Genomic DNA, 24936 nt, shown 5'->3' with positions numbered 1-24936 from the left:
TTGCCACCGCGAGCGAGGGACACCAGTAAAGAGTGAAGGAACATCCGTATTCCCCATGCGTGGAAGGCTGAAAGTCCTTTATTGTTGCGGGGGCTGCGCAGAGGCACCGCGACCCGCTCCCAGCTTGCGCGTGAGAAAAATGGCAGCCGGCATTCTGAGGCACAGGATTATATTTGGGGAGGGCGAGGAGAGTAGGGGCCCTCCCGCCCAATGGGGGCAGGCGCCAGGGTGATGACATGGACCACGGCGCCCAACGGGGACGTGACCGGGACGGACCCTGGGCTCTGGGGTGAATGGGGTTGGGAGATCGGAGTGACGGGCACCGAACCCTCCGGGCAGGACAGGGAGTGGTCACAGGAGTGACAGCGGAAGCTCCAACAGTCAGGGACCCGGAGCGAACAGCCGCGGCGGGCGGAAGAGACACAGGGGGTGTGTGGGGGTACACAGAACATGGCTAGCTAACAGATCAGAACCCCTAACCTAAACCCCAAACCGTGATGCAACAGTGCACCTTGCCGGCAAGGCTGAGAACTTTTATTTCTTGTGTGGCCACAGCGGTGGTCAGAGCAGCTGTTCCCAGCGCCAATGCAGGGCAAAATGGTGCCGGGACAGCGAAAGCATTGAGTTATATAGGGGTTGGGTGGACAGGGGTGGAGAACCCCCTCGCCCAATAGGGACAGACAACAGGGAAGTGACATAGAACATAACAACCTATGGGAACATAACAGAGGTGAGTACAGTGTTCTGGGACAAATGGGAATGCAAAGGTGGGGTGATTGACACAGAACTTTCTATAAAGAAGCAGGGAGTGAATGTTTACAAGATTGACATGTAAGAGCTCCCTTGGTAGACAGCTTGGAGTAGACCATTGTGAGAGGAAAATAGGGGTACAGAGAACCAACCTAACTAACATTTATTAAAATCCCTAACTAAACCAACCCAAACTACAACAAACATGCTATTTCAAAGCACTTTGAAAGTAGACATCCCAACTCTAATAGAAATGTAGTGGGTTTTTTATTTGTTGTTGTGGTTTTTTTTGTTTGTTTGTTTGATTCAAACTGTGTCAACCAGGTTTAACATGGGTGCTATGGCCTTCACAGTTCTTATTGCATTGGGATGCTGCATACTAATAATTTGTGTGTAATATATGATAACATTTTATTTAACCATAGGAATAATTTTTGTCTTCACTGTTTAAGCTGTCTGTTTCTCCTGGCAAAGACTGTTTGGTTAGGAAAACACACAAATACTACATATGGGTTTTGAAAAACTATACATCAAATGCACAAATTATTTTAGCTTACTGTTGCAGTGCAAGTATCTGGAAATTAAACTGCAGTGCTAATAATAGGGGTTTTTTTACATAATTTTACCATTTTACAGCTAATCTTTATCGATTATGAGGTCCAATTAACAAATGTAAACCAGTAGAATGTTTTTCCTTCCTCTCACTGAACACCAAACATCTAGGGCCATTCTGTTTAATAGATGATGATAGAACAAAATAACCCAAGTACAACACCAAAGCTGCCCAAATAGTGCAATAATATGCACTGTCGTCACTTTCATTCAGAAGCATTATTGGGGAGTCTGATGTTATCATACAGCTCTTCACAAAGACAGTGCTCTGCATGTTGACACCAGTCGTATCTGCAGGTTGCACCAAAACACTACATAGGAGGACAGATACAATGGGCTCATTGAATATTAGCAGCTTTCAATGCATCAGTCTCTGGTGGGAGTTTTGGAAGGAATATCTCTCCTTAAGGAAGCCAGATTCCTAACTGAATACCTGCAAACAAGATTCCTTCTCAGCCTGATCTGATGCTTGCAGTGGTGATTTCTGCTGCTCTGCCCTCTTTCACTGGATGTGTGGAAGAGATCTCAATCACTAGAGCTTCTCTCAGGAAACCCACTAGAAGAGTGTGTTTTGCAGAGCTGTGTTCTCTTTAGTATCTGAAAGTGGTTCTAGAGTGGGAGAAAGCCCTCAAAGTGTACTGGCTTGGGATAATCAAACAATACCTAGCAGTGAGAAAGATTTGTTTAAAATTCTGCTTTGAAGATATTTCAAAATAGAATTTAGTAAATACATATATATGATGAAAGCAACTGCAGCTTTAAATACTGGCTGCTTTTCAAACTCTTCAAACTATGTATATTTTCTAAAAAGTTTACTGCCTGCTCAGCTGGCTTTATAGCAGCCAAACTCATCGTGTATTTGGTATAACTTCACAAAACCAAGGAGATGGAAAGCTTGCATAACTGGACAGTTCTAGTCCTCTGCTGACTGTGAAATGCTTCAATTTAGCATTAACAGGCCAGCAAATATATAGAAATGGACAGTATTTTAGATTTTGGAAGATAAGGATGTTCTCACTTCTTGTCTGAATAGCAAAAGCCAGTAATGCAAGTAATATCTCAGACTGCAATGCCAAGCCACTTGCCACTATGTCACTGAACAGAGTGCTGGGTGTAAAGTGGATCATATTCTATTCCCAAGTACCTTCTGCAGCATATTGTAAAACAGTGCTCACATGAGAATCTTGGTACTTCTGTTTGGATTCTCCTGCAGATTCAGCAGGTGAAACCTGTTATGTATAGCACACTGTAGAAGAGAGTGAAGAGGTGTTCTGAGCAGCTGAAGCTCAGAGATGTAGGTAAGTAGGGATGAATTTCACCTCTTTTTGTTCCAGAGAATGTCAAGGTACTATGTATCTCAAAATTAGTTTAGCTGCACCTACTTTTAGAAACAATTTACACTGTATTTTATAGAAAAGTCACTTAAAATCTTTTAGTTACAGCTATTACTACTGAATGCACTGAACACATGTTTTTGGGTGAATCAAAAATGGCAGTATGTCAAACCACCTAATAAACAGATACATTTTAAGATAGTGAAGAAAAAGAAATTCCATTTTCTTATGACCAATTAAACCCTGAAACTGTCACAGGCTATGAGGCTGTCACCTCCACTAAAGTCTCTTTCTACTGCTTTGGAAGTTTTGTGAGCTTAGGCATATTTTTAACAAATACCTTATGCATCTCAGTTTCCCTAATTGTTACTGTCTTTCCTGACTGCAAAGGAAAAACCACATGAAGGAAAATACTGATAGATTCTGAGGAAAATGTATGAAGTTCTCTTGGAAACTAACAGAAAAGTTCTGAATAGGAAATTGCCTCTGCCAGGAATCAAACTGGCCAGCAAGTTTGCCCTTTTTAGGCCCACGCAGGACATCAAAACTTCTCAGATGCTGGTTCAAGGGAAGAAGGGAGGTGAAGTGTGCTGTCAGCGGCTGCAGAGAGGGGAGATGGTGACTGACTCTAAGGCACACATAAACAAGCTGAAACAAAACAAACAGTCTCACCTACTCCCACCTAACCTGAAGGTGGAAGTAGCAGGAAAAAGCTGAATTTACTGAGGCTGGGACTGAAAGATGAAAGCTGAGATAAAGGTCTTTTGTTTGTTTAAGCCTAAGCCCTTTTCTCTGTGTTTGAGTGAATAAAGCTTTGTTTTTGAGAAGCTGGCTTGGGGTCACTTCAATTCATCTGCTGTTGTAGGCTCTTGGAAGAAAAGGCATATTGATGACAAACACAGTTGGGTCTGTCAGTTGAACATGAGTAGTAAATGAGAGATTGCCGCCAGGATTTCCAGTCTCAGAGTGGTAGGACCATATGGCTCTATCCACAAAAAGTTGAAGGTAACAAACCTCTTCTCAGGAAAGTGTGCTAGAGAGGTATGAAAAGGCACTTCAGTACAGTTTATCTGCAGTTGCAACTAATCTTACAATTCTTTCAGTTTAATAAAGCAGAATATTCTCTACTGGAAATCCTTTCCTCTAATTTAAGCAAACTAAAAAAGAACAAACATTTACTTAAAAATGTGTAAAATGCTATCATCTTTGGTTTCCTGCCAACAGTTGATGTGCTCAACAAATGATCCAGAACTAGCACATCCCAGTTCACTGCTTAAAAGGGAATATTTGGGAGATATGTTAGAGTATGTGGTTTTGTTCTGAATAGCTGGACTTCTGCTCACATGGTTTAAAAATATTTGAAGATCTGTAATTGCCAGTGGCCTTAAAAGATTAAATATTTTTATTTATTTAAGGATATTGCCTTGCATTTTTTAAGCATGACATGTAAACACCTAGTAGTCAGTACTGATTGCATGTTCCCAGTGAATGGAATGATCCTGAAATCAGAGACCTGCCCTGCAGACAGGGATGAATGTGAAGCCCAGGAAAGTTTCAGATCACCTTTTTAATGACTTAAGATAGATGTTCAAAATCACAAGTAGGGAACTCTTATTTTGTGTGTGTGTGTGTGTCAACAAAGAGGAAGAATGTTGAGTCCTCATTAACATGTATGAAACATTTCAAAACCTAACAGCAAAATTATTTTCAGTTTGCTTTAAAATTTGTGTTATTATTTGTTGACTGCTGGAAAGCCACAGGCATTATGTGAAGGAAAAGGCAAGCTCTTCCTCCCAGTGTTGCTTTCATATTTGTAGTCAAAAGGGACTTCCTTTTTTGACTATTAAAGAATGAAGATTTGATCTTATTTTGCTAACTTTGGATTATATAGTCTGTTTCACCGAATCTGGAAATGGACTGTTGTTCTTTTCTTGATAAATGACCTGTAAGTAAATGTTTAAACTGGAGCATACAGGGATAGAAATTCATATTTAATGTTATTGCAGATTCATCAGTGTATGTCTTCCTTCAGGAATGATATACCAGACAGCAGATTTTTTTTTCCTTTGAAGGGAGGAAGTCGGATGTAAGAAACAGGAAAAATATTTTTCCACTGAAATAAGTGTCAGAGTTCATGATTAATGTTTAATCTGAAAAAAAATATTTAACTGCCTCACAAAGGGAATGTTCTGTGGTCTGCCTAGAATTAATATCCTACCACTTTTCCAGAGAGGAAGGCCCACAGACCTTGAAGCAAAAATGATGCCATGGAATAGCAGTAAGAAGTAGTCCTGGGAATGACAAATCTATAAAATTAATTCTGCAGGTATGTTTTGTGTTCTTTCTTTTGTTTTCAAGTGCCATATGGTGGGAGCTATAACAGAAGTTCTTGCTGCTGAAGCTTTTATGAGGGCTATGGGTATAGATACATATTGTCAGAATCCCCACTATTGCATGACTTGATAATGGAATACATCCTTCTGGTCCACTTAATTTACTGGAATATTATCTTTCTCCATTCCTCAGTCCTATTTGACTGAATCATCAGCTACCAAACCCAAGAGTCACTGGATATGGAGACAGTTCAAGACAAACTCACATGGGTGTACATGGAAGTATTCCTAGGCTAATCCTTTACTGAATTAAAAGATCTATAATGACATCTTTTATTGTTCACCTGGCCTAGTATGGGCATAGGATTTCAGCACCTTCTTCCAGACATTTCATGGGTGTTGAGTGTTTTCTCAATGTGGCGATTCCTCTGGAACCATCAGTGGCACCTGGGATAGGTCCAAGTTGTGACCTGATGTCAGCTCCCAGACAAACTCAGCTGTTTTGGAAGGCTGTGGAGATGTGATGCCCAACATCTGTCTCTGACTTCCTGAAACTCTCTGTCAGGGAGCAAATGATATAAATGTTGTTTTAGAATAAGGGTCTTGAAATGTCATACTCTAAAAATTTGCAACTAAATGCAAAATATGTAATTGGAATATTTTTAAAGCATATAATAAGATATGTAAGAAAAGAACATTTGGAAAGTTAGGCCCCAGCTTACTGCAAAAACTTTGTCCCAAGCTCATCTCAAAGGACAGTGTAGGAACTGAAAAACATCTGTAGTATCTGTCTGTAGTAACCAAGGAATTAACACACCTGCAGCATGGAAATAGATGATTTAGTCCTGATTTGAGAAGCTGAATCATTATTTAGACCCATAACTAGGACTGCATTCAGAATATATGTACCTGTTATCACCTCAAATACAGGTAGCCTTCCTTTTGGACTCTCCAGATAAAATTCTTGAAGTGTTTAATCACTTGACATTGCTTTAAATAGGAGTGAGGCATCTAATACCTTTGAACTTAAAGCTTTGAAGTCCTGGGTCACAATGTGTTTCTACTCTTTCTGTATCACTGATCTACATAACTGCTCATTTAATTTTTCCTCATACAGAGGAACCCCATGGTTGGTCCAGGGTTTTGTCTAATCTCATCTTTCTCCTGCTGGACTAGACAAAATCAATACAGTAGCTTTTCCCTCTTTTATTTTCTGTTTGTTTCTTTATTTGTTTGGGGTTTTTTTTTTCAGTTAACCTAATTTTGTGAAATTAAAAAAAAATCTAAAGTCAAATAACTAGTTGAAAAATTGCAGTTTCTCTTCCCCTTCACCTTTTTTTTAAATAACTTCAGGCTCTGCTTATGATAAATTCTGCTATCTTGACCCTTTTCTTTTCTAGAACTAGTTTAGAATAGCAAAAAAAGCATTTTGTTTGCACACCTCACTCTTAATTCCTCCTTGTGGTATATCTCAGTCACAGTGTGATACTGTGATGAAATTAAACAGTGGAAGAGGATATTTTCTGTGCAGTGCTTAGACTGCACAGATACCCAAGATAAACTCAAAATCGGTCTGAGTTTTTGTTTTTGTTTTTTTTTTTTTTTTTTTTTTGTGGTTGTTTTTTTGGTCCCTTAGCTGCAGTGCTAGAAGGTATCATTTGGGAAGCCACCTGCCTACTCTCCCTCATTTTGCTAATGCCATGAGTTGAAATAGTGAACCCTAGACAACTCCTTTTCCTTCCATTTCTAACTCAACATTTAGTCATTTCCCAAAAGACCATCCTGTAGTCAACTCTTGTGCTTTCTTGGCTGCCCAGAAAGGTCACAAAAATTTCCTCTATGTCTTCTTCCAGACTTGGAGGCTTATCACAAATGTTTGAGAACTGGCTGTTAATTTGCTGGAATTGGGTTTTATAACCTTATTTTGGAACTCTGAAGGCATTGTTCTGCCCCAGGAGGAGCAGGGTTCTTTCTGAGTCCTAGAAGACAGAAGAGTAAGTAGAATAAGGTGGGAAGTAGAAAGAGAAATACAGATGGCAGGCTAATCTTAGTGTTCTTTCAGGGGGTGGGAACTTTACTGGGCAGACACCAATTGGACAGCTATGATGTGCTGTGCAGGATGACCAGCTCTGGAGAGGATCAGCCTTTCTGTGTATGGTGTCTCCTTACATCTACAGCGGCAAAACTTTCCAAGTTCTCTTGACAGAGTTTGTTATCCTTTTCTTAATGCCTGGCGGAGCACATCTAGCATATCTAGAATCCAGGAACAGGATATTCCCTCACACTCCCTTTACACTGTTGTGTGTACATGGCTGTGCTGTGGCCACTCATGCTGGAGCGCAGGTTTCTCAAGCCTTGTGTAGAAGGCCCCATATGGCAGATGTGGCTTGCTCAAGATCTTTAACTTCCTGAGCACACTGGCTTTTGCAAAACTCCTGATACAGGTCCTTGTTTCTGTCCTGAAGAGTTGTTTTCTTCAAGTTAATTGAAATGGATCCAGGGGAAATCCTCTAACTCTTCTAAATGGTTTTAAAAAAAATTAATCAATTGCTTTTCTGTTACTGTATTCTTATAAAGATCATTCACTCTGTCATTGCAATATAGTAATAAAACTGTAATAATTCTGCTATTTGAGAACAGAGGCCTTCACAAATTTAGAAAAATAATTATGTAAAGTTTTCAGTCATTGTATAGGCTGATGATCAAAAATAATTTCCTTAAAAATTTTAATAGAGATTCTCCATCTTGGAGGGAAATAATTCTACATTTCCATTTGCCAGTATGATGGCAACAAAAATTCTGATTCCTCCTTGCCAAATAAAGAAATGATTAGTCAAAGCACACAAGAACTTAAAAATCAAGATATTTCTTAAGTTATCACATTTTTGTGGTGTCTTTGAGGGAATGAAGAGACATACGAGTTAAAATATGAACAGTTAGTTCCACTGATGGCATCAAAATGGGTGCATGTTGACTTTTCTGCTTTCTTTCCCCTGTCTCTTTCAATTGTATTTTCCATTGGATGCCTCTGACAATCTCACTGTTCTTTTTGTGGTACTTCAAGATAGAGAAAGGATGATCCATTAGATCATTTCAGCCCTTGAAGGAATGTAGTTTTCTGGTGGTTGAAGTAGGGTTAATTAAAAAACTACATATTTCTGTAGGGTGCTAAATTGCACGATTGTTTAAAGGGACTTATGGGAGAGGTGGACTTCAAAGTAACACTTTATTCAGAGAAGGAAAATCTGCTGATGTGGACAGATCCTGTCAGAATGTAGGGCTTGTGGCTTAAAGTCAGCTGAATGGATATGTCCCTTTTGTGGGACACAAAAGTGAGGGGGCAAAGCCACTTCCTCCCTCAAAGGTGGGGAAAGTTAAGGTCTTTTTTTCCCCCTGAATTTTGAAAGCATTATTTCTTTATATTAAATTATTTGAACATTTAAAATATTCTGAGCAGTATTATTTTTCCCTTCTTTTTTTCATTCCCACTTGCCTGCTCCGTATATCTGCCCAGCTCAGCTAGTAAATATGATAAGGTATTTTAACAGTCATCAGTGAATTATTTACTTCCACTTTGATCTAAGAGCATCACTGCAGAAAGTAATCACCTCTTCACATTTTGGTGTGTAGTGTCGTATTTCCTTATAGGTTTTGATACATCATAGACTTAGTTTCATATCTCATTTCTGTGGTTTATAAACTAATTGTCTATTTCTTAGGATGAAGCAGATCATATTTTAAAAATCTTCTTCTGACATAAGCTGTAGTGTGATACTTTGTGTCTTGATGCAGTTATGATGACAGAGCTGCACTCTGCTACTTTACAAAATTTCTGGTTAGACACAGTGTGTTTTGGAGATGCTTCCTCTGCTTGAACATTCTCCCTCTGTCACAAAAATTTTCCCATGAAATAATGTGTCACAATTTGCTTTTTGGTACACCATGTCTAATCTAAACTTTTCTTAAATTTCTGACAAAAACATTGATTTAAGAGTTCAAAATAGCATTTTAAACCTAGAGAAACATTTTTGAATTGAATGCAACTGAATCAGATTTTGAAATCAGAAGTTACTCAGTATTTAAAAGAGAAGTGAGGAGAAATGTCTGGATAATATTTTCTTTTTTTCTCCCATACAGTACTGTGGGGTTTATATTGTTACAAATTAGCCAATACAAAATGTGTGACAGCTAGAGGTGCTTTGGTCTCTGATGCTTTGGTTTCTCAAGGTCCACAACCTGTGCAAAATATGAAGGAATTTCAGTTTGTACTGTAACATAGAATGACCATAAAAATAATAATCTAGAATACATATGTAAAATTTACTCCTTATTCCTGAGTTGATTAGATTTCTAAAGCCACAAGGAATAATTAATTTGACCCAGTGTATAACAAGGCCATTTAATGTCAGTTGGTAATGACTACATGATTCTCAATAACCTGTCTTTCAGAAAAAACCTACTTCACTAAATATAAAGACTTTGAAGAGATGCCTACTTTACCACTGATCAAAAATTATTGTTCTTGGGTATTCCCTACTGAAAAGACCTCGGAAATGTGGAGAAAAAATGGGTAATTTCCATTCAGAATACAAAGTACCTAGGTTTCCTTTTCTTCCTCTCTTGATTTCATGTACATTGGAGAAGTTATCAGCAAAAAAAAAAAAAGTCCTCACCCCATCCCCCCCCCAAAAAAATCTTTAAAAACCTTGATAAAAGACTAGTGTTAATTTTAGACTAAAATTGTTTTTCTGAACTTCAGCCTAGAATACATATGTAAGAATGAGTTATTAGCTGTTTTTATCACTGAAGATATCAATTTAGGACTAATCTAATTTTTGCTGGAAAATATATGAATGTCTGCACAGCAATCAGCTTGAAAAGTGTTTTCAGAGTGAGCAGAGGAATTTTAGGGTGTTTAAATAAAGGAAATGAATGCTGTCATTTATTAGGAATCATCAAAACCTCTTTTTGCTGTTGCACTTGTCAGAAAAATTCACCAGTAAACATTTCAGCAACATGTGCACACATTTTCATGGCCTTTGACATGACCCAATGTTTTATGATGTTCAATTGAAGTTACAAATCTTTATCCATATTTTCACAAATATGTTTCACAAAACACTCAAGTTTGCCATTTATGAATGCTCCTAAAATATCTTCCATAAGTATTTCCTGCAGAGCTCTGTATGAACAGAAGCTGCACCTGTGGGGTGTAACCAAATCATTCTTTGAGCTTTCCCTTGAGAGGATAAAAAAAATAAATTTATCAGCTCTTATTTTTTTTAATAAATATTTTCATAAATTGTAGTGAAATGAAAAGTAATCTCTATGACACTGAAAAGGCATAATTCTTATAAATTTCCCAGTTCTTTGCCTGTAGATAGGAATATAAACTTTTGTCAACACAATATTTTCTGTGCTAATTCTTTAATTTTTTAAAGGTGTCTACATTGACTACTTCAGATATTCCTCTTACTTAGGTTGTATTTAAATAATCTGAAGTATTGCTTTTGTGGGCTTACAGGAGTAATTTATCCCATTGTACTGATAAATGATTGTGGAAATTGTGTAATCTGAAGTTGCCAATGTATGTGCAGTACCTTTAAAATTAAACTTAAATTTAGGGAAGATGCATTACTTTTCTTCCCTGAAGCTATCTGTCTATGTGTGATCTCATGGACTTGAAAAATAATATTTTCCTTTGTTACTAATTTTCCTGTGAAATAGCATAATTAAAATGCACATAATAGATGGCTGCATAAAGATTCAGGTCAAATGTAAATGTGTTGAGTGTCACTGTAACTTTCTGAGGACTGACAGTGTAAGAAAGAAGTAAAATTTCCTAGGCTGCACTATGAAGGCTACTGGTCTTATTTCACTTATGACACAGAAAGCTACTGAATTTCTAATTACTTTATATCCAATTTAGTAGAATTTTACTAATTTGGAGCTCTTAAATCTTGTAGTCTGTGAAAAACAGGCACTGCATGGTTATACAGCTGGTCCATTATCTACACAGAGAGCACACATTTTTCCTCAGGTACTGAGAAGCAGTAGTTACCAAGAAATCTGTAGTAATTGAAATGTAGAAAAAAAAGAACCCAAAATGCCATTAATGAAGCCATATTCTTCAACTGAAAAATATCTCCCTGTTTTCCCTTTCATGAATTCATTTTTTGTCTCCTTTGCTGCACTGTCTCTGTTTGTGCAATGTTCAGTATCCATAATGAGTTGTTAATGAGCTGTCGATTATGAATGCAATTTATAGACAAGAGAGATTGAGGACTTGAGGTGCTCTTTCAAAACAAATAATTCTGTATCTTAGTTCTCTTTCATTTACAAATATCCACTCTTTCTGTTACAGTATCTTTTATACTAAAATCTTAATCGGAGTAACTCTGAATGTAGTTACGCATTTAATGAGTTTCCTTTAATGATATATTGACTATATCCTGAATGTTGCAATGAACAAAGAATACAGTATAATGAAAACTCTTTGTTATTCCATGAGCAGATTCAAAGAATTATGGTCATTAAGCTGTGATCCTGAACCTATGCATTTAATGGAAAATTTGCTGTCAAATTCAGTATGAACAGAACCAGAACCTAATTTCTTAAAGGCATTCAGAAATATGGTCCTTAATAACAGTTTTGCAATACATCATATACAAATACAAAAAGAATTAGTTACAAGCAACATTATTACACTGGAGGATGAAATGGCTAATGCTCTGTACCTACAGCTAGGACTCCCCTATGCACAAAACTTGAAATGATTTGCATATTCTGGGTTTGTTTTTCACCTTTAAAGCCAGGAAGGCTGAGGCACAGACTCTAAACCAAAAGCCAAGATTATATAAACAACATCAGAAATGAACCCAGATATCTAAGCTGTTAACCCATATAATCATGTTTCGACACAGCAGCAAACCCCAGTATAAGAATGGGCATCAGGTGGTCTGTGCACTCATCAGGCAAATGAGGTCTAGTCACTCCATTACCATTAATTACAGTTTTAGTGATCTGAAATTGAAGCAGCTCATGAAATAGAATTTCTCATGAAAAACTAGTTCATAGACAGATTACCTTGAATGAACTCTGAGATTTTGTGAGCTCTGTTCCTTCTCCAAGTAGAGGAATTCCAGGATGACCTTTGCCACCATTACAGAATTAAATATTTATTAGAGGTTGTATGGAGCTGCTTTAGAGAAATCAGTTACTGGTGGTTAGCAGAGAAGATGCTGAGGTCCTAACTTGGCTGGTTAAGGAATGAGAGTTAGCCCTCCAAACATTCAAAGTAGTCAAATTCCAAATGAGTTATACTTTCTCTATTTATTTTATTTTGACTGATACCTGTCTCCTGTGTCGAATATTGCTTGTGCGCAGTAATTTTGCAGATGTGCAGAACTAGAGATTTTAGTTTTGTTGTTGTTGTTGTTGTTGTCTTCTACTGGCCATAATTCACCCATGCTGAAGTTTTGGAAAAACCTGGTATTTTATTTTCTGTCAGAATCAACATCTGACAAGAACCAAGGGTATGAAACCTTTCAAGTATTTGCTCTGAGAAATGCAGCTGTGATGCTATACCTACAGCCCTGCATTGCACTTCTGAAACCTGGCAGGAAATAAAAAGGAAAAAAAAGAGAAAAGAAGCTGTTTAAAATCATATGACAGGTTATTATTTTGTTTAATGTGAAATGTTCATCTGACAAGCTTATTGAGCTTGATTTGTGTATCGAAGCCTTCTGCAAATCTACAGTCTATCTGATTTCCCTTCCCCCCTCTTCTTCGCTCCCCGCTCTGCCACTAGCACTGACATCAACTATTGTGCCATATGAGGGGAAAAAAAAGGTACCTGGAGTATTCGAGTGATTTAACCAGTTTGATTTATGTTAATGGTACAGAAGAGAATATTTTTTGGTCCTCAAAAACATAACAGGCAATTGATGTGCCATATTGCAGTATGGTTTTAGCTATCAACATGTCAAGATTTAGTTTTGCTGTTAACATTTTACGATTTAGAAGGCTATAAGAATATGTGCAGTGTAGCAACAACTCAGGCATCATTCCCCCAGCTATATTTATTGGGCTTTCATTTTTCCCTTTTATAGAGAAATTGAAAAAGAAAAAGGAATGGAAAAAAGGCTGACATTTTCTGTCTTTCATTTTCTTCAGTCTGTCAGGTTGTGAGAATAGAGAGAAAGAAAACTGAGTACTAATGGTTTGTTTTCACACCAAAGTAGATTCAGGGCATAAGAATTCAAATGTGGAGTTTGTTGATTTCTTACTAAACTAAAGATAACCTGTGCATAAACTGTAGTTTCATTGCACCTACCCCCTCTATTTATCCCTACAGCTGAAAGCTGCATATTTAACATGCTGTGGAGATGCTGATCTATATAAGCCGGTTGTCGAAAATCTGGAAGTACTGTGTGCAGTGTACATGGCCATAGAAACATTCATTTTCCTTCTAGACCTTCATTTCCTTCTACTTCTGCTGTGGAAAATCAATAAGATGTACTTCTTGGTGTTTAAGTGGGAAACTAATTTTTTCATACTAGGGGAATGTCACAGTGGCTGGAGCTGCTAAAATAAGATCTAAATTCCTCTTTAGTGGGTATTTTACTTCCCTCAGGTTTTAAATTGATGATAACTGGATAAAAATTTTTGCTGACCATTTAGAACTAGCACTAAAAAGTAAATGGGACACATAAAAAACTTACCTACTGAAATTTCCATGCCTAAAATTCCAAGTTAAAAAAGTAACTTGAAACATGGGTGATAGGAGGCAGTACAGATTTTAGGAGAGTTTTCAAACTTCTTTCAATGTCCATTTCAAATTCTCAGACTCATTGCCAAGAAGGTATTGAAATTCTCTGTGAAGGTCTAATTAATACCTTTTATTTTCCCTGTTGCTCTGGATAATGGAAGAAATGCCCAGTATTTGGGACATTACCCCAAGAAATTTGTCTTCCTAACATGTATATTCCTGCTACATGTTGTTTTATCAGGGCATTCTGCTCTTCATGTCGACAGTATGAAAAAGAACATACACCATTATTTGTGCCTCATCTGTTTCACAGTAAGCACAATATATTGGAAAAATACTTAAAATGTCTTTTTAAAATTCTTTTATTAGTTTCTGTCTTAAAAATTCATAAACAATTTAACATTTTCAAACATAACAGCTAACATTTTACAGCCTCAAAGTTTTTCTCATAGCTTCCACTTTTGATATTCCAGAGCTCAGCTTGGCATGCACTTATTTACTACTTATTTTGCTATGACTGCCTTAAATTGCCTTTGGTGTGAGAGGACAGATCTTGCTTCAAACACTGATGATTGTTGTGTCATATTTCTTTTGTGCGAAAATCTAGGGCCTGGAGGTATTGTCTACAAGAGAAAGATCTGGGCAAGCTCCAGTGAATCCCTTCACAATTTATATCTTTCCCTTTTAATGTGAGCTGTTGTCCAGCTGAGATTCTTTGATGAATTACTAAGAAGTCAGGAAAAGATACAGAAGTCTGTTCCTACATGTGTGAAAAAAAAATGTGCAGCAATTATTAGATCTTTGGTCTCTGGCCAAGTTTAAACTGTGGAACCCCAAAGAGCTTCCAGTTCCAGAGGCATGACATCCAAATTAAATGGGACTTTGATGAGTGCTACTTTTTCACTTCTGTTTTCCCATTCTGTGGTTTTGGTAGAAATCAAAAAGCATGGGCCAGAGGAATGGCCAGGAGAAAACAACTTTCAGATACTACCAGAGAGCAGTTGTTCTCTAGATCTTAATCCTCCACAGGTTTTACCTGCTGAGGATATTGCAAAGATGAATTATTTACCTTTGATGTCTACTGTGGTAGAGCAATATCACAAAGAATTCTATTGAGAAATAAATATTTTTCTGCTCAGTGAAGAGACTATGGAATAAATAAGGTCAGAACTACACAATAAACAGGAAGATAAAAAGAAATATTGATTAGTTGCTCATGAAGAGAGAGTCATCTTGTGCATTTTGTTGAAAAATACTGGGTAATTATCTAATTAAAGATTGTATCAGCAATGCACATAAACAGCACAGTTGAGTGAATCATGAACAGGCAAAATTCTGATGTCAAAGCAGATGAGTATGAAAATGCTATAAACTCTGTGAGGATTTTTCTATTGATATTGATTTCGTATGGAACATGTTCAGCTCCCACAGTGATGGACTTTGATTTAGTATGTAAAGTAGAAGAAAATTTCAGCATTTTTTATTATTTAACTTGCCACCCTTAAAGTTCTTTGAATATAGTAGTATCTATTAAATGCAGAAGAGTGTACGCAATCTTTTATTTAAAAAATAATTTTTATGGGGAAGGTAAAGTAGGTCTTGCAGATCTTTTTAATAGAACACCTAATGCCAGCAAACTTCTCTTTTTTAAGAGAATTGCCTTTCCTTCAGAAAACTGGAGCTTTGTAGTTATTTAACATTCAGGTTTACTGTAGACAAATTGATTTACCTCTACTCAATCTGTATTTAAAGAGATAAATTGCACAGTGATAAAATAATCTGTTCCACACTTCTCAACCGAGAAGATATGCTTAGGTTTGAAAGGCAAGAATTTTCAAAATGGAGTTAGTTAAAAGTCTGAATGGACCTAGATGACATAATTGAGGTTACAATCATGTTATAGTGTCTTCTGAATATAACAAAAATAATAAAATAAAGCAGAGACAGTAATTTCAGGAAGTCCTTATTAACAAAATATGTTATTCAGTATGGAAATCAGATAGTATGTTTTGACTTTATGCATGAGATTTGGTACCCTTGGGTATTCCTTAAGGAGCAAGAGCATCTGATTTCTTCATTTGCAAGCCAGAAACTTGACAGCCACAGATGCAACATAGTCCAGCTTAAGGTGTGAAAGCTGTTCTGTGAAGCCAGAATCCAGGCAATTAAGCAGGTTTCCCTGCTCCCCAGGTAGGCTGGTATTTAGCTAAATTGTCAGTATTGAATATGCTCCTCTAGGAGGAAAGGTAGACTGTGATAGACAGAAGACTGGAAGCGTTTTTTGAGAAAAAAGATAAGCACCTAGGAACTGAGATTGTATATCGTAATAAATGCATTTTTGCCTTTGGTTCCTCAATATTTTTATTAAGATCTTTAGAAGTACACTGCACAAGTGACACAAATAGGCCAGAGTGCAAACTCTCTGTGTATCACATAAAACAGAATTTAAGCTGAGGCTGTTCCTGAGCTATAACATTGTTTACCCAGAGATGCATGAGTAGTGCAGGGCAAACCAGTCTGCCTTAACCCACCTCCATATCACTCCTGCTTAATAAACAAATGATTGCTCAAGTTAGTCGGTGCTTTGACAATGGATTCATTTCTGTAAGAGCTACATGCATAACTTCTGTTTTTTGTAATGTTTGTTTTAAAAGGGCGTTAGGCTTTTGTGACAGGAGCATTGAAGAGTTAACATCAATATGAGTCAGAACTTTCTGACAGCTCTTCACACATGCTAAGGGGCTCCCAGACCCTTCTGCCTGCCTTTGGTGCTGGGTCTGAATGAGGACATAGAATATGTTTTTCTCTACTCTGACATACAAGAGAGTGCTCTAATGAAAAGTCTGGTGGTGTTATGCCAATGTAAAACAGATGTAGTGTGTGGAGTACCACTAATGAACTTAAGGCCTTGGTTTTCTGTCCAACTTAAACTTTTCCACTTACATTGCAGATGTAACACTACACCTCCTAACTTAGACCTAAGGTTGAGAGCACAACTGTTCTTACAGTGCTCCTGATCTCCTGAAGTCTTGATGTCTGTGAGTTAATGCACTGCCTTGTGAAAGGACTGCATGCTGGGGTTTAAGAGAAGGGCTACCCTACATGCAGTGTCATCTACTGGTGGTAGCCCAAGTCTACAGGTGAGTAGTGGATTGAGCAGCAGACAGGCACAAAACTGGGAGTGGGAAGGGGAACACATTTCCTGACCTCAACAGAGCATGTAATTCCTTTCTTATTCCAGCCTCCTGCTGCCAGTGTGGTGCTTGGGTTCCTGAAAAGAAACACTATGACAGTTCCTTGCTACACCCACCATCATTCCCAGTGACCTCTATAATGGGAGAGAAAGTGAAGTTAAGAGCCTTCAAATGGTTCACTGCAGGACAGCTGAGCAGTGTACATTTAGTTATTTGCCTGGTTTAGGTGCCATCAAGCTGGAAGGCAAATGCAAGACTCCCAACCCTAAAGGTTAAAAAACTCTGAAGTTTGAAAGGTTAAGTAAGTATCCATGTTTTCACCTGTCAGGTTTTCAAGTAATATTAAAATGCACATCCAATAAAAACAAACAGCAGAACCTTAAGAATAAGTATCAGGAAATAAATAAATAAGCTGATTAGCTGTGTGATATAGTAGACAGAGCATAATCTAATCCTATTTCATATTCTCTATGTATATATCTGGAGTCTACCCACAAACCTTCTCCAAAACAGCCTGAGTCAATTCAGCCATGCAGGCGTCTATTGACAAGCCCATTCGGTTTCAAAAGAGATGAGATAACATTTTTAGATGTTAAGAGAGGTTTGTTATCCAAATAGAAATGGATCATTTAGCAAAGCACTGTCATCATTTTTATTGCAGTTTCTTTTTCAAGAGCACCATAGTGGGTCAGAACTAGCATACACTTTTGCTGTTAGATGAAGGAGTTCATTTTTCTCAAGGATATTAGAGCATAGTTTACTACTTCTAAGATTGTTTCTGTCATTTATTTTATAATAGCTCTTCCTTTGAACCATATCTAACAAAGCTTCTGCTCTCTTACCCATACAGAACATTATTTTCTGGACATTGTTTCTGACAGAGGACAAGGCAACCTGTAGACTGGCTTTCAAGCAAGCTTTATTTCTCTGCTGGGAAGAGAACTGTGCTCTCTTCATGAGCAGTATTTGCTGTATGAAGTTCAGTGGACATTTTAAAGGATGTAACTTATATAATCTTCAAATTATTTTACAGCTATGATGAGTGAGGCCTGTGGTGATAGACAGGAATTAGAGCAGTGGTTGATTTCTTATTATGAAAGAAAATGCAATATGAGCCTGGAAAAAATTTAGACCAATATCTCACAGTTTGCTACTTAAAAGTTTTGTTTCCTAGAGTGAAACCTTTGGTATTAGAGATCAGTGTAAATATGCACCATGAGGAACAATAGCCATGGTGACTCACACTTATCCAAAAAGGCTACATCGTCATGTCCTAGTCTAAGACTTGAATAAGAACAATCAAGCAACAAAGCTTGTTGTAGTAGAAAAGCCTACAGTTTGTGATTAATAAGAAATAGGTTTAATAGCAAAATCTGAACTGCTGGAAACCTACAATAGCTCTTTAGAGAGTATAAAGTGGCATTGTCCTCATAGATCTCTGCCACTGCTGTAAGCAATCTGAAATAGTGCTATTTTAACTTTTCTGTTGCTTGACATTTTCTTATTTTAATTGTGTAATCTCTGTGTTGGACTGAATTCCAGCATTAAGAGCCTCACCACCCCCCTCTTTTGATTGCTTCTTTTTGAAGCAAAAGGAATAAAATTAATTGCTTCTGATCCACCACAATGGTAATTACATAGTCCCAGGTGGGACCTGACCAGGGATGAACTGCTGCTTATTCTTTCTGGCTGGAGACACTAGACAGGGATAATAGAGAAGTAGGTCTGTTTCAGTGGGCTGGTTGTTTACTGCAGTCGAGAATGATAGAAGTCTATTGCTGAACAATTACACTGTGGCATTTGCAGGTAGCAATAGCATCCCACAAAGACTGGGAAGAAAAAAATATTTTCCATGGTCGTATGTCTCACTTTGCTAAGCGTGTCTGTGAAAACTGTTGGCCTGCTGCCTCTTTGCTCCTTCAATCTTCATTAGAACATACTGATATAACAAACATAGCAAAATCATTAAAAACAGCTTGTACACTGCATGGCCTCAGAAGAGAAAAAGAAGCAGTGATAGAAAACAGGGCTAGGAATAGTTAGGAAATGCTAGCATTGCAAAGGAGACACAATCATTCAATTTACATGTAGTTGCCTATTTGTTATTTCTTTAAGAATCTTAAACAGGAAAGCCATTAAAAGCATGAATGTTTTTCTATATTAAAAAGAAACACATTATACCTTCAATTATTTCTGTAGAGAGGACTAAAAAAGAAACTTTGACAGTAAGTATAAGTGTTTTGCACTTCCATATGTCAGAAAAATAGGACTAATTTTTCTGATCTTTAAAAAACTACTAACACTGTATTTTAAAGGGAATAAAGCATATATATAAGAAGATTGTTCAATGAACATTTAATGCATGACATTGAGTTAGGTCCCTGAAATCATGCTGATGACTTAGAAACGTTTAAGCTACTAAAGTATAATACATTTTATTTCTCTTTCTGATTTCTGTACATTCACGGTACAATTTTTGCATCAAACAGTGTATTGATCAAATCAGGAAAGATTTTTTTTCTTCTGAAGCTGATTTTCTAACATGGTCTATTGACATAAACAATCCAAACCTGTGACACTTGCCATTAAATTAAAAGAATGAACAACAAGATTATCAGAAACATTGTCTTGAGTACAACAAAAACTGGAATAGTTTACTCATTCAATTATGTGAGTTTTTCAAAGAAGTTTTACAGAAAGAATATGTAAGATGTAAATGATGGTGTGAAGTTTCTTGCTGGCATAGAGTCTTCAGAGAAAGAACAAGATACAGATATCGAAATGCTTCTATAGCTTAACTATGGCTTTATGTGTCAAAAATGTTTTGCTTTCAAGCACATGTCTTTTGAAGATCTTAGCATGGATTAGCTAAGATCTATTAAACATATGAAGTTGAAGGCAAACTTTATGTTGGAAAGAACCTTTATGTTGGAAATATGCTGAAATTCCACAAAAATCTTGAAATTCTTGTGTAAATGTTGCTGAGGTTCCACAGATTCCAGTCTCAGCCACCTAACACCGAAACTTAAACAGCTTCCTTCCCATGAGATTTTGAAGGTTAATTTTATTTAATTAGATTTCTGATTTAGGCAATTTCAAAGTACACCTGAATAGTATATTAGAGATTTTCTCTGCAACAAAATACTAGAAATTTACTGAAAAAATAAAACCTGATTTTTGTATACATTAATTCTTCCTGGAGGTTGACACTCCATGCAAGGTAGCAAACATTACCAAAAAAAGTCTTATTGAATCTTATACTAGTTCTTTGAGGTGACAAATTTCACTCAATATATGTTTTTATCTTTTGGAAGCTGCTTTTAAAATATATATTGCTCTCATCCCATGGCATACAATTATGACTTTAGAGTAACTGCAGCTTCAGGTAGCAAAGCAAATATACAGAAACCTGTCGTCTAACAAATACCAGCCATTTTCTCAAAATGTAGTTCTGGATATACCTCCCTTTTCAGCTGATTACCAGGCCATCATAAAATCTTATGATGTGAGAAATATCTGCAATATTCTTAATCTCACCTTTACAGGCACTTTAGCTTTCAGGCAATTATACATACAGCATGACTTCAGTGGTCAAAATGCTATCCGCTAGCGTAGACAGCTGACATTAACTTAGGTTTCTCTTGGTAATTTCACCTTTGCTATGACCAGTTCTGCCCCCTGGGTGCTGGGCTATACCTCAGTCCTCAGGTGCATCACCTTTGCTGGACCAGGTCACCTCTACCAGATTCAGTGGCCTTGGAAGTGTCTCCAGCTGTTAGTGACCTACTGCCCTTACACCAGCAGCAACTGCAATCTCTAAAGTGTCTGTCAGGCCACCCGCCTGGCTGCCAGAAATAAAACACACTCCAAAAACATACAAGGCAAGTTTAAAGGAATGTTGCGCAGAGATTCCTAAACAGCACATAGAATTCAGTGATGGCCAGAAATACCCAGCTACTTATAACCAAGGTTGAGTGCAGTTCCAGTTCAAAGAGCATACTGGGAACAAGCAGATTTTCGAGTGGATGTGTCAGGATTTGCCAGCGATTCTCAGGGCAATCCAAATCAGAGCCGGCATGAGAGCAGCAGGTCTCCCCGAGCGGCCGTGGCTCAGCTGATCTGCATTCCTAAGCCGATGCCAATCAGGAGGGAGCGGTGTCGGTGAGCAGAGTGTTTGGCGGTGGGATAGCAGGAGTGGCTGCACATTTGTTGGTGCATCCCTGCAGCTCTTTGGGAAGGTGGGTTGGTGTCAAATGCTTTTCAGTGTATCCTGCCTTCGGGGTGAAAGCCAGTCTGGGTTAGAGCCCTTCCCTCTGGCAGCGATGCACAGAGCTGAGGTGCAGGGTTTGTTTGGAGAACACCTGCACTGCTGCTCTGCAGGTGCTGGCTTACAGGTAGGCTCGTGGGCTTCTTCTGTTGGTACATGTGAAGCTGAACATTTCAGGCTCACTCCTGACTTCCTCAGCACTGTTCAGCTGGAAGGAGAGGGAAGCTGCAGCATAAGCCATGCATGCCTTCCTTTCTTGGATGTCACTGCCATAAACAAGAGGTGTGAAAAGCATGTGCTATCTGCAGAAAATGATGACATGATGTTCAAAAAATGGTAGGCCCTGTGAGTATTCTGTTTTTCAAAACAAAATCCTACTGACAAAAAAATATTACAGATGCAGAAGTGTGTATGAAAAGAAATAATAATTGCTAGCATGAATTTATAATTTTACTATGAAATAATTTCAACTACCATTATCTTGTCTGAAAGACCTACTGTTCTCTATGATTTAGATGCTCATATTTAGATTTTTTTATATGTTTTTTAAAATTTTCTTCATTACTGGAAGCATTTACATAATAACAGGATCCTTGCTTTTAAGAGTTCATCAGCTCCAGCCACTTAGTTCCCACTTGAAGTCATAATCTTCTGTTTATAATTTCATAATTGTTTGTAGTAGAGGTGATTAAAATATTTCAAACATAGCATTATTTTGACTTCAGGCACAGAGCAAGCAACAGATGAACACTTCAGGAACAAAGATGATGTTTTCATGTAAATAGCCCAAGTAGTACAAAGTAAGAGGAAGAAATGAGAATACAGAACATGTCCTAATTCAATATTTTTCACTGTTTTCTTTTAGAAAGAAATTGCTCTTTGAAACACATGCTTTTCAGAACCTCACATCTTCCAGTAGAATATTTGTCTTATCTCTTATGAAATTTTTCTACTATATGAAGTATTTCTAAATGCAAACAAAAAAATAATTAATTAATTAATTGGCACAATAAACTCTTCTATGCATTAATTGGCAGAAAGTTCAAAACTCTTCCAGACAAACATTTGAATTTTATCTTTGCAGAAATTCAAGTCAGTGTGATGGCAGCATCAAGTGTATCCAGATATTCTAACAGGAGGCACCGAATTTAGGAGTTCACTCTTCACATCTGTGCGGCTGCACAGTCTGTACAGCAGGGTCTGAGGGCTCGTACAGCTCCCTCTGCAGACCATGGGCCTGGACCACTTGCTGGTGCTTACTGTAACCATCTCCTGGTGTGACAGCTTTCACACCATGTGATCACATCATTCTTGGAGATTCAGTACATCTAGGATCTGTCAGATGTGTAAGACAACAAATTTGGGATGACTTCTTCATAAACATGCTCCCTCTTCAGTTGCCAAACTGCAACGCAAAAGACTGATATAATTTTATATGCTGTTTAAGTCGCTGAATACCCAGAAAATTCATTTCCTTCCCTGTCACAAACCCCAAAGGAACTTGTAATCCAATGATAAGTGGTTATCTCTCAGAAACATTAAGTACAGAGATATGTGCCACTCTTTTATGCACATAATAATTCATTAAATTCACAAGAAGATGTACTGATTCTGCCATTTTATTATTTAAAAGAAATATTAAAAAAAATGAGGTATTTTGGTTTTGCTCCTCAGCCATTGTTGTTTTGGTACATATTTTACTTCCATGAGAAGAACAGGATTGTGAGAATGAAGCATTTCTCTGGGAAACTATATGTGCTCAACCTTATATTTGGATAATGATGGAGAAGTTGTTTTAGAAAAACCCTGCCGAAGATCAACTCTGAGGGACAAGTAAGTAATGGGAACTTTTTGTTACACTCTTTGCCTGATGACTCTTTGTTTAAAGGATGAGAGAGGAGTTCATTAGTCACTCAGAGGCAAGATATCTGAAGGTACCACAATAAAACAAGCTTCTCATGCTGGTCCCAAGTCATGCCAGGGCCTCTTGAATACCAAGTTTGTTAGATCCAAGTTCCCTGTAAAATGTAAGCCCTGGTGCCTAAAGGCATCATTCACAGGAACCAATGACTTCAGCAATCAGCTGTCTCAGAGGGTAAGAAATACCTAAGAGGGAGGAAAAGAAGGACCCTCAGTATCATGGATGAGGACAGTCCTTTATGTGTAAAATCAGAGGCTGAGCAGGCTGTCCCTGGCATGGGCAGTGGGTAGGTGCCATTGCATCCCCCAGCAATGCACACTCTGTGGGGACATGGCTTGAATCTCCTCTCTCCTCTCACTCCTAAATTCAGTCTCCTGGCAGGCTCATTCTGGTAATTTTTCAAAAAACAAGGCTATGGCACTGAGGACATGGTTTAGTGGTGAACAGGGTGGTGATGCTGTGTTGGTGGTTGGACTTGATGAACTTAAAAGTCTTTTCTGATCTTAATGATTCTATGATCTATGTTGGATAATTCAGTGTTGGACAATGTTGCCTAAAACTGTAGATAGCTGACAAAATACAGCTGGATATATTTAGTATTAAATTACTAAATAATTTATGCTTTCTGAACATAATTGCTTATTCTAATAAGCTTTGCCTATATCTGTATGACTTTCCAGAAAAAAAATTGTAATGGGACTAGTTCCCAATTTCCTGTTTTTTAGGAAATTCAAAAGAGGGAACTAGAAGAATATTCCTTAAAATATAAACAATTTAAAGTGAATTATTAAAGGAACAAAATTAAGGCAAAATGAAATAAATGAGTGAGAGTTCTTCATTCTAAATTTCAAAGACATTTTATGTTGTTTTATGTGAGTTGAGCTCCTGGTCTGAGTCCAAAGTTGTTGCTGGTGGAATCTACTGTTTAGATTGGAAGTGTGTTCCAAATTTGGTCAGAATACTTTTTTTACCCTCTGGGACATTTTTCAAAGGTTTATCTAGAGAAGAAGAAGAGGTTGATTGGCCTATATTTCAATAAGATGTCACTTCTGGAAGAGGGATTTTTGGGAAGTAAACGGGGGCAGAAAAGGGAGAAGACATTCTTTTTCTCACTGTCATTAATGAGAACAATACAGTAGTGGCTATGGCCTGAGACAAAGTTACCTAACCTTAGATTATAAATTTAGGGGATAGAATATATTGGCTGAAGCTTTTTATGTGGAAATACAAAAATGTGCAGCTGTTTTGGTTCTCTATTTTTTTTTCTTTTTAAAATATGTAATAAAATTGATGGTAGGGTTTGCAGATACCATCATGCACTACTTAAATACATGTAGAATTTTAAAAGTCTGTAAGACTGTAAGTCTTTTTAAATACTGGTGCATAGGCTAAGACTTTTCTTGCTTAAAAAGTACCAGCTTATAAGGAGAAAAAATGTGCTCTAATTTAGCTGGACAGATTTGCAAAGATCTTTGAAAGTGTGAAAAAAGGGATAAGAAGGAAATGTCTCCTTTACAATCTGTTTATGGCTTTGGGACTGTGCTTTATCTTGACAAATAAGATAAAGATCATTTGACAGGAATCCACTTATTCTTATCTCGCTAGCAACTTAAAAACTGAATTATTCATCCTCAGTGTGAAACTCCTGTTTTCTATTCTAAATTCAGCTGCATGGTTCACACCTAGTCTCCACAAAAATGTATCCAATGAAATAAAATATATGGAGTGAAAATTACCTCTGTAAGAGCAACATTA

The 24936-nt window shown here is 37.4% G+C and overlaps 1 long non-coding RNA gene across 1 annotated transcript in view; it reads left to right on the top strand.

The window, feature by feature from the left end:
* LOC137469931 (uncharacterized) overlaps positions 1–17930 on the top strand; it is a 30713-nt gene extending 12783 nt beyond the window's left edge. Inside the window, exons 3-4 of the long non-coding RNA XR_010996801.1 lie at positions 5223–5311; positions 17844–17930. This is a non-coding gene — a long non-coding RNA (uncharacterized lncRNA). The remainder of the gene's footprint in view (positions 1–5222; positions 5312–17843) is intronic.
* Positions 17931–24936: the final 7006 nt, after the last annotated feature.

This window comes from Anomalospiza imberbis, chromosome 3, assembly GCF_031753505.1.
Source record: "Anomalospiza imberbis isolate Cuckoo-Finch-1a 21T00152 chromosome 3, ASM3175350v1, whole genome shotgun sequence".
Lineage (NCBI taxonomy): Eukaryota > Metazoa > Chordata > Aves > Passeriformes > Viduidae > Anomalospiza > Anomalospiza imberbis.
The sequence above is the reverse complement of the archived record's forward strand: the minus strand, read 5'-3'. Positions and strand labels throughout refer to the sequence as shown.